The sequence below is a fragment of the Neofelis nebulosa genome, chromosome X (assembly GCF_028018385.1).
Source record: "Neofelis nebulosa isolate mNeoNeb1 chromosome X, mNeoNeb1.pri, whole genome shotgun sequence".
NCBI classification, from domain to species: domain Eukaryota; kingdom Metazoa; phylum Chordata; class Mammalia; order Carnivora; family Felidae; genus Neofelis; species Neofelis nebulosa.
In genome coordinates, this window is record NC_080800.1 from 120,502,608 (window position 1) to 120,512,901 (window position 10,294).

Genomic DNA, 10,294 nt, shown 5'->3' on the forward strand with positions numbered 1-10,294 from the left:
AAAGAGTCAATGACTTGTCCTGTCCTGGGAAAATGCAGAACTATGGGGACCCTGCACAACTCTATTAGGATCCGTGATACTTCCCCAGCACAAATCAAAAGTATACATTGATTCCAGTTCCAGAAATTTTCAGTATGTTTACTTCATTTAGAAAGGTATGGAATATCTGGATCCCACGTGAAATTTTCAGCAACATAGTCGCTGACAGATGATTATTCTTAGGCGGATTAGATCTTTATGTAGTATGAACCTAGAATGTTTTGTGATATTATCACCTCCATCTGAAGGAAATAAACACATGGGATGTTGATCTGTTCATTTGTCTCTGGCAGATTAGGAAGCATTTCTCAGAGTAGATGATTTTGATGGCCAAACTGAAGTTTACTTGATGTTCAGAATGTATGTGCTGGTTTTATGTTCCATAATGATAATCAATTTCAGTGAATGATGAATCTGCTCTGTTTCTCTTTTAGGTTTCATTAAACTTCCATTTAATTCTTTTGATTAAGGAATCGTTAATCGATTTTGGCATTATTATCTCTACAGTGTTTCCTGTCACCGACACAGATTGTTTTTGTGGTTGTGGCTGGTGTTACATAGTTGGGATGAAGTAATGTTTTAGAAGCCCTGAGGCCTGGGGACAGACCCAAAAAGTATTGTTGACTAATTCACAGGAAACAATCGTGAGATATTAGCAGATGTACACCTTTATGCTCTGTGGGTTGCTAGTCACATATTTGCTATTTTCATTTCAACTCCTTGCCCCTTAAATCGAGATGCTTACAACGTTTGGCTGAACGCATTGCTGCTCCTATGCCTTGCAAGCCTTTAAAGCATTCGAGCAATATGCCTCCCCTTTTTAGTCTAAGTCCGTGCTTCCTGTGCAAAGAAAAACAGAATTTTGAAGTTAGTTAATTACTTCTTAATTGGGAGTAACCTTTGACATTGGAGTAATCTTTGACATTAACACAGTGAAGTTTCTCCTATTTTCTCTTCAGGCAAACGTGTCTTTCCCAGGTATAACCGGGGCTTAGAATAACTTCTCTCTGTTAGTCCGACAAGCTGTCCCTTCAGTGGACTACCTGTCCTCCTTTCAAGATGAGATACCGAAACTAGACTTAAAATCACCCTTCTCAGATGCATGACCTTGTCTGCCATTTGTCTAACTAGGTGCCTACTTGATACGAAATCGGCTTTGCTCACTCATTAAAGGTGTTGAAACTTACAAGCAGGTTTCTGCCTTTTCTTTTCACAACGTCTCAAATTAACTTTCACTAAAACAAAACGGAAGAGAAGTAGGGATGGTTTTCACATTGAAATGAAATATCTGACGCAGCTAGCTCAGGAACGCTCAGTTTTGAGAAGTGTAATTCAACTCCAATATAGAGATGATAATTGCTAATCTGTGCTTCCCATGAAGCCATTAGAGCAAGTTGGGTACCTGGTTATGGTAGACTTCGAACACCTTTTCCCCCGTTTCTCACAACAGCAGCATATATATAAACGGTGTAAACATGTTGAACAGCTAAGCATTGTAAATTGCTTCTTTACCAAGCTTCTGATAGTATAGTGTGAAGAGCCAGTGTATCTGGGATTATTCTTCTTGAAGTACTTTTTAAAATGACCACAATTCCCAGGTTAATGGGAATTCCTTAATAAGAGATTAATCAGGTCAGCACTAGAATAATAAAATATGCTGCACAACGCTATTATTTTCCTTAAGAGACCTCCAGGGGGCATGAAACTTTCGATATTGATCTGTAAAGCTGAAAAGGTAGACCTATGCCATCAATTATTTAATGATAATGGCGGCTTGGAATTTATGGAGAAATACTTGAGTTAGCAACACAGAAGAAAATCAAATGGACGATAGATGAACTCAAGTGCCTGAGGATTCTGAAGGCAACCCAAAAATGAGGAGAAAAATTTCACCCTCCATCTACAGATAAAAGAATGAAAGCAGGTTTTGTTGTAGTTTGTGACCAGAACTTCAGCAAATATTTCCAGTCAGGCGTTGCTTACAATGTCACACTGTCTCTTGGAAGCTGTGTGTTGAGGTTGACAATCCAGATGACCGGGGAAGCCCAGAGACCAACACTCCATACCTTTGTCAGATTTTCTCAAGCAAGTCACTTACCCTGTCTTTGCCTCAGATTCTTCTGAAATGGGTGTGAAAGTGAACGCTTTTTCTAAATTGTTTTGAACGGTACGGAATGACTTTATAATCCTCCATGAGTGCAGTTTATTATTTTGAGCTTATCGGTGGATACTCTTTGAGACGTGATTAAAATATTTTACACATGAGGGACGACTGAGTGGCTCAGTTGGTTAAGCGTCTGACTTCAGCTCAGGTCATGATCTCAGTTTGTGAGTTTCAGCCCTGCATCGGGCTCTCCGCTCTTGGTGCAGAGCCCTCCTCGATCCTCTGTCTCCCTCTCTCTCTGCCCCTCCCCCGCTTGTGCACGCTCTCTCTCTCTCTCTCTCTCTCTCTGTGTCTCTCTCAAAAACATTAAAAAAAATAAAAAAAAAGTCTCATTAAAAAATATTTTACAGATGAGAAAACAACACTCAAAGAAATAAAGCGATTTACTTAATTTAGAATTTGGTTCAGTCTTGGCACTATTGAAATTTTGAGCTGGTAATTCCTTGTCGTGGGGGTGGAGGTGTCCTGCACGTGGTGGAATGTTAAGCAGTGTCTCTGGCCTCTATTCGTTCAATCCCAGTAACAAATCCCTAGTCATAACTGTGAAAAATGTCTCCAGACATTGCCAAATGTTCCCTTGGGGGGCAAGATGGGCCCGGATTCAGAACCACGGGCCTAAATAACACAGAAAAATAGTGGCATGAGTTAGAAATGAAGTCCAAGCCTCCTGCCCCCTACTCTGGTGTTATTATACACTGCCTTACACATGAATTGGTACTTTGAGGGAGGGTAGATATCAGGTTAGTTTCTCTCACCTTGCCAAGCCATAACCTTCTCTGGAGTTTGTTACACTGCATTCCTGTGTTATATTGTCCCACATTAGCATAACGAAAACGTGTGAATAGCAAAAGGCCAAGTCGACGTAGGTGAGTGATGTATTGCAAAAAGTCTTGATTATGCACGATACTAAAGCACAGTGTGTATATCTCACTGGTGATGAATATATTCGTCATATGTCTGATGAAATTAGGCATTATGGCAAACACTCACTTCAGTATGCAGAAGGCAAATTCAATAACCACTTCACGAATACCTTCAAGTGATAAATTTCATTTCTGTTAATAGTTCAATAAGCTCATAAAACACACAAATATTCTAATGACGGCGAAACAAGTTTGACGGGGGACGCGTGCATCCAGGGGATGAGACTATGACAACATATAGGACAATTTTAAGTGGGGTGGCCAGGGCCAACTTTACTGAGGAACTGGCATTTGAACAAGACTTAAAGGAGGCAAGAGAGTATGTCATACAGATAGGTGGAGAAGTGGCATCCCCAGGCATAGGGCAAAGGCAATAGTCACAAAAGAGAAGTTTCTGAAACGTTTGCATAACATCAGGGACACCACTGTTTCTGAAACACAGTAAGGAGTTGAGTTGTGGAAGAGATAACAAATCTAGATTTTGGAAGGCCTTGTAGACATGGTAAGGGCTTTGTTTTTTTCTGAGTGAGATGAAGGGACACTGGAAGGGTTTATGTGGAGGAATGTTAGGATCTTCTTAGTTTTAGAAAGAGTACTCTGGCTGCTGTGTTTAGGATATACCATAAGGAACAAGAATCAAAAGAGGGATAGTATTTAGGATGTTACTAGAATAATTAAGATGAAAAATAGTGGCAGCTCGGTTTAGTATAGAATCTGTGGAAGAAGTGCAGGAAATGATTAAATTATGGATATTCTGAAGGTATACGAAATATGTTTTTCCTAATCGACTGGATGTGGGATGTGAGACAGTTCATGACAGCTCCGAGTCTGGGGCCCGAGAAATGTGAAAGATGGTGCTGTCATGGGGAAACGTGTGTGAAAAACAGACCTGGGGGGAAGATAAAGACCGAGTCTGCTAGCGAGATGGAAGTTATAATCTTGTATAACAACATAACCATGGAAGTGACGGCCTATCACCTTTCCCATACTCTTACTGGCCGAAAGCAAGCCACAAATTCCACCCACACTCAAAGGGAGAAGATGAGCTAAGGACATGAATATCGAGAGGCGGGATCACTGGGGGCCTTCTTAGAGTCTGTCTGCCACCACTATCGTCCCCTTAAAAAAACCAGGAATAATTGTTTTCAGATAACCATAAAAGGAATGCTACGATATCATGGTGTCATGGGAGCAAAGTGAAGACACGGTGAAAGCAGTTGACCAACTGGTGTAATGTTAGGGTTGATGTTCTGATTGGAATGGATCCAACAAAATACGGAAGGAGAGGAATCGGAGGTCTCAAGTGTAGGCGAGCCATCTGAAGAACTTTGGGGTTAAGAGGAATGGAGAAGAAAGGCTGTAGGCACAAGTAGATGTAGGGTTGAAGCGTTTTTTTTTAAATTTTTTTTTTAACGTTTATTTATTTTTGAGACAGAGAGAGACAGAGCATGAACGGGGGAGGGGCAGAGAGAGAGGGAGACACAGAATCGGAAGCAGGCTCCGGGCTCCGGGCCGTCAGCCCAGAGCCTGACGCGGGGCTCGAACTCACGGACCGTGAGATCATGACCTGAGCCGAAGTCGGACGCCCAACCGACTGAGCCACCCAGGCGCCCCTGGGTTGAAGCGTTTTTAAGATGATAGGGGACATTGTAGCATGTGTGTGTGCTGACGGGAAAAATCCAGCAGAGAAGGAAATCAAAACGATTCCGGAAAGAGGAGGTAATTGAAAGAGCGATGTTATTTTCTAAGTTAGGGTCTCGGGTAAAAGGTGAGCAGTTGAGTAGAGAGGAGTACGGACAATGTGTCAATGTTGACAGGAAGAAAGGCATAGCATATGTGTATATTTACAGGAAGGTATCTAATAAGTATTGTTATAGCATGTAGGGTTCTTTTCTGAGCTTTCTTTATCTGTCTCTCTCTCTCCCCTCTCTTTTTTTTTTTTCCAAGCACTGTCATCAGCTGGGAGTAAGGGTTGAGAAGAAAGTGTTGGATACCTGACTTGGAAGGATAAAGGAGAAAATAGGTTTCTATGACAGTGAGGGAAGGAGTGAAATAGAAATTTATTACAATTGCTTCACAGCATTAAGGGTCTTACCTAACTTCAAGAGGTATAGAGTGGAAATTTTTCTGGGTTTCCAGAAGTAGAGGGAAAGTATATTAATGTCTATCATATTGATGGACTGTGGAATTTAAGCTAGGTGGAAATGAGTGAAAAGTTACTAAGGGCAATGAGTCTCGGTGGGGAGAAGATAATTGGAGTCGGGGTGCTGGAAGAAAAGAGCTGCAAATATAGAACACAGTAGACAGAATGAGATGTTCGAAACTGAAATTGTGGAGTGGTTACCTCTTTGATTATGATACGGTTTAGTGTATACCCATGGGAGTAGGGAGGTGAGATGAGGTGCAAAACAAGAACGTTCAGGAAGAGGAAGTCAAATGAAATTGTAGGGTGCTTGAAGCATTATCCATGTGGATGGCGAAAATACCAAGAATTATGGATGGGGTAGTATTTGAGACCGGCAGTGAGCTAAGAGACAATATCTCCAGGAAAGGATTGGTTTAGGAGAAGATAATTCAAACAGCTGATGGTTTGGGGGTGGGGGTGGGGGCTTGGCCATTTTTGAGTTCATTACAGAGATAGGATGTTGACTGTTAACCTGATATCATCTCCTTCCTCTAAATATCCGAAGCCACTATAGCTAATTTTAATCTCGTACCAAATGGAAACATGTGTTCAGATAATCAATTAATTGGTTAGTAGTCATCTGTGACCGACCCGGAAGTGGATCATTAAGTGTGGAGATTTTCCTCAAAGCGGAAATATACAACTGAAAACTGGGAATCATCATGTCATGAAGAGCTTGAAGATCCAGGAGAAAGTGACCCAATCAAGAGCATAGTGTCAATAAGCTGCAGAACCCACAAGAGCATAAGACTGAGTTAAGATGGACAGATTTAGCCGAAAAGCGAATTAAAACAGAAAGCAGCAGCAGCAGCAGCAGCCGCAAACAAAAAAGCAAGCAGGATGGTCTGTTAACTGTGGATTTCACGCAAACGGTAATTGTTTTTAGTAGTAGGATGTCTCAAATATTGCCACAAGACATTCTTATACTCACGGGTTGTCTCTGCTTCTGTCCCTGTTGCTAGAGAGCCTAATTGTATAAGTTATATGGTGTATGTGTGTGTGTGTGTGTGTGTGTGTGTGTGTGTGTGTGTATTGGGGGAGGGTTCTTGTAAGAAACGATGGTGTGTGTTTTCTTTGTGCTTAAGCATGATGCCTTTAGAGTATTTTACGAGAGCTGAAGGCAATTATAACTAAAAGTCAGATATGCCAAACAGATGTGATGGGTAAAGTGTTCTTTTAATTTTTTTTTTTTACATTTATTTATTTTTGAGAGAGAGACAGACACAGAGAACAAGTCGGGGGGCGGGGCACAGACTCCAAAGCAGGTTCCAGGCTCTGAGCTGTCAGCGCTGAGCCCCACCCGGTTCTCAAGCACACAAAACGTGAGATCGTGACCTGAGCCGAAGTCGGACGCTTCACCGACGGAGCCACCCAGGCGCCCCTAAAGTGTTCTTTTAAAGTGTTCTTTTAAAGGCTGAGCATTCACCTCCTAGAAGCACAGCTTCTTGTTTCTGTTTTTCATAGTCTAACAATTCAGGAACTTCTTGCCAAGAATAGTTGCAATTTCTGGGGAGAGGAGAAATTTTGTTGGACGGTCCGTGATGTATACTCATCTGTACCATTTAGAATCATGTTGCTAGCATAAATGGGTACGATTTATAAACCAGGATAATAAGTGTGCACTAACTGATGTATGTTTTCTATGAAGCCTTCGTCCAAAACTATTGCCTGATTTCATTCAGTGACAGAACCCCGGGTTCCACAGCTATTCAAATGATCGCTAAATGACTTACCACATCATTAGAGATTACAACTCTCTCCTGGACAAAATCAATCTGTTTAAATAGGAAATGATTTGCCCCAGATTAACACAACATTAACATTTCAAACTATTGACTAGACGTGTCAGCCTTTCACATTTTAAGTAAATGGACTTGCAGTTACCAAAATAATGAGGTGACCAAACCACTTGTGGTTGGTTTCATGTTATTTGGCAAAATGGCATTAAAAAAATGGATGCAAGAAACTATTTCCTTGCTGTTCATTTGGCTCTGCTTCTATGCTCTACTTAACATGAATTGGAAGTAATTGGTTATCGGGCATCGTTTTTCTAACATCTTCCTATAAAGTCTCAATCTTTAAAGATATAATGTTTTACTTCCCGAAGATGCCTTAAAAATGGTGATTGATTACAAATACAAGCAAATAAGTGACACAAGGCAATATTCAACTATTAATTAGCCACTTACAAACTTCCATCAAAATGAATTAGCGTCCAAATCGCCCAGTGGTACTGCTAGGTTTTTAGAAGGTGGTATTAGGTTTCTTAAATTGACGATAACTTTCCTTTTACTCCTGAGCACATATATTGTACCATTTATTTCTCATAACAAAGCTGTGCAATTATTTTGGATGTCAAAACTGAAGCTCAGAATGTTAAGTAGCCTGTCCAATATCATGTAGCTGGCAGAGATGAGATACAGGTTCGAAAGCCTATGATCTGTTGCTGTGGAACTACACAAAGCCTTTGAAAAAGAACTCAGCATTGATTGGCGACACATTTTGCAAGATGTTTTTTGATTATTCTGAAAAATCATTATTACTAGTGGACAATAACTTATTTGTATATTGCATTACCATTATTATACTACCTCAATTTCATTTTAACCTCGTATCAACCGGGGTGCCCGGGTGGCTCAGTCGGTCGAGCGTCCGACTTCGGCTCGGGTCATGATCTCATGGTTCGTGAGTTCGGGCCCCGCGTCGGGCTCTGTCCTGCCAGCTCAGAGCCTGGAGCCTGCTTCGGATTCTGTGTCTCCCTCCCTCTCTCCCCCTTGTCCGCTCACACTGTCTGTCTGTCTCTCTCTCAAAAATAAATACACATTAAAAAAAAAGTTTAAACTCATATCAACCATCAGACATAGATAAGGTCGGTATATTTAGTTCCACGTTACCAATAAAGTAGCCGAGAGATTAAATGATGTTGCCAAGGTCATAGACGAAGCAACCGGGCCAGGAATCAGGTCTGCCCTGATCCTTCCTTCCTTCGTTTGGTTTCTCTCGCCCCATGCTCGGCCTCTCTTCCATGGTGCTGCCCACTCCACATCCCTCAGGCTCTGAAAGCCTTCTCTGTGCCAGAGAGCTTCTTCCGGACTCCGGGCACGAAAACCTGCCTCGCTCGTCTCATCTCATCTCATTCTTTAGCACCGAGTTGTTCTGGAACAGAAGAGGAGGAAAATCTCTTGAGGGATAGGGTCCCCGGGGGAAAGGAAGCCCACAGAGACAGCTTCGCCCTCACTCAGCTTTCCCTTTGCAGTCTGCTGGGGAACAGGTGGCAGTCGGAGGCCGTCGGATACGGAGGGGGGTAACCTCAACAGAGGAGCGAACCCCAGAACGGGGATTCCGCACTCTGTGTTTCTCATAAAAGATACAGGCGGCTCCCTCCAGAGTGGCACAAAACCGGGCCGAGACTCCAAGGAACCCGGCAGAGATGAGCAACTAGGATGCTAAGTTGCTGAACAGAGATCCCACCTGCTTTGTTTTCGAGGCATTTTATTTGTACAATTATTTGTTTACTATTTAATTTTCTTCCCACGGGGAAGAAAAAGTGTACAGCATGTTTTTCTTCTTCTTCTCATCAACCTCTGGATTTCTGAGACCATAGTCATATAATATAGATATCATCTATTTTCCACTATGTCTCTCCTTTAATAATTCTTTTCACATTGACATCGAGTTTTATAACCAATTTCAGTTCGCCTTAAGTTTGAAGCTTAGCCCTACATCCCCTCAACAGCAGTTGATGATCGTCAACTCTCTTTGCAGCTCTCTGTGCAGAGTGGGTTAAGTGTTTAAGCGTTTAAGAAGAGGTCAGTCTTCTTAAAATCAGAATTCTGCATCCACGGGTTATTTGTGCGAAATGTGTTTTTGGGGGTGTGATCTCACATAACACCCTGGTTGGAATAATGGCAAATGATATGACCAAGCAATGCAGAAACAGAGAAACACAAATATCCAGGAAGAATATGCAAAGTGCAAAGTGTTCAGCCTGATTAGCTGTCACTGGAATGAAAATTAAATAAGTTATCACATTTGAAACATGAAAAAATAAAAGTGCTAATACCCAGGGTTGGCACAGATGTGGGAAAATGGGTCCTTATACACGTTGCTGGGGTAAATATAAATTTGTAAAAGGTTTTTGGAGTACAGTGTGACAAAATGTATCAAATTTCTTACTGGGTTCATGTCCATTTTTCTTTTTAAAAATTTTTTTAATTCAAAAAATTTTTAAATGTTTATTTTTGAGAGAGAGGGAGACAGAGTGTGAGTGGGGGAGGGGCAGAGAGAGGGAGACACAGAATCCGAAACAGGCTCCAGGCTCTGAGCTGTCAGCACAGAGCCCGATGCGGGGCTCGAACTCACAGACCGCGAGATCATGACCTGAGCCGAAGTCGGACGCTTCACCGACTGAGCCACCCAGGCGCCCCCATATCCATTTTTTCTGATGGGGCTATTATAAATATTATAAATGTGGTTGCTATAGACTTACTTTAACATATACCCTTGGTTCAAGAGTTTCTTTGAGGCTAGTGGTTCTCTAACATTGTCCTCCAACTCCTTAGGACCTTAGGACCTCTTTAAACTCTTAAAAATAATTCAGGAGGACCCCAAAGTGCTGTGCTGTATACACATACACACCTATGTGTATATACATAAACATAAACATGCCATATTAGATAGTAAACTGAAAGATCAGTATTTATGTCATTTCATTTAAAGTGACCCATCACATGGTATTAAAATACTGTATCGAAGAGTAACCGTATTTTCAAAACAAAAAAAATAATAGGAAGAGGGGCATTTTTTTTACGTTTTGCAAATCTCTTTTTAGTGACCAGATTAAGAGCAGCCCGTTGGGTTTGCATATCTGTTTCTGTATGCTACCTATTGCAATATATCATATTGGTTGAAGTAATTTTTTTCTAACATATGCATTTGAAACAATAAATTTTACCTTATTAATGCTTTAGCTGCATTCCCTAA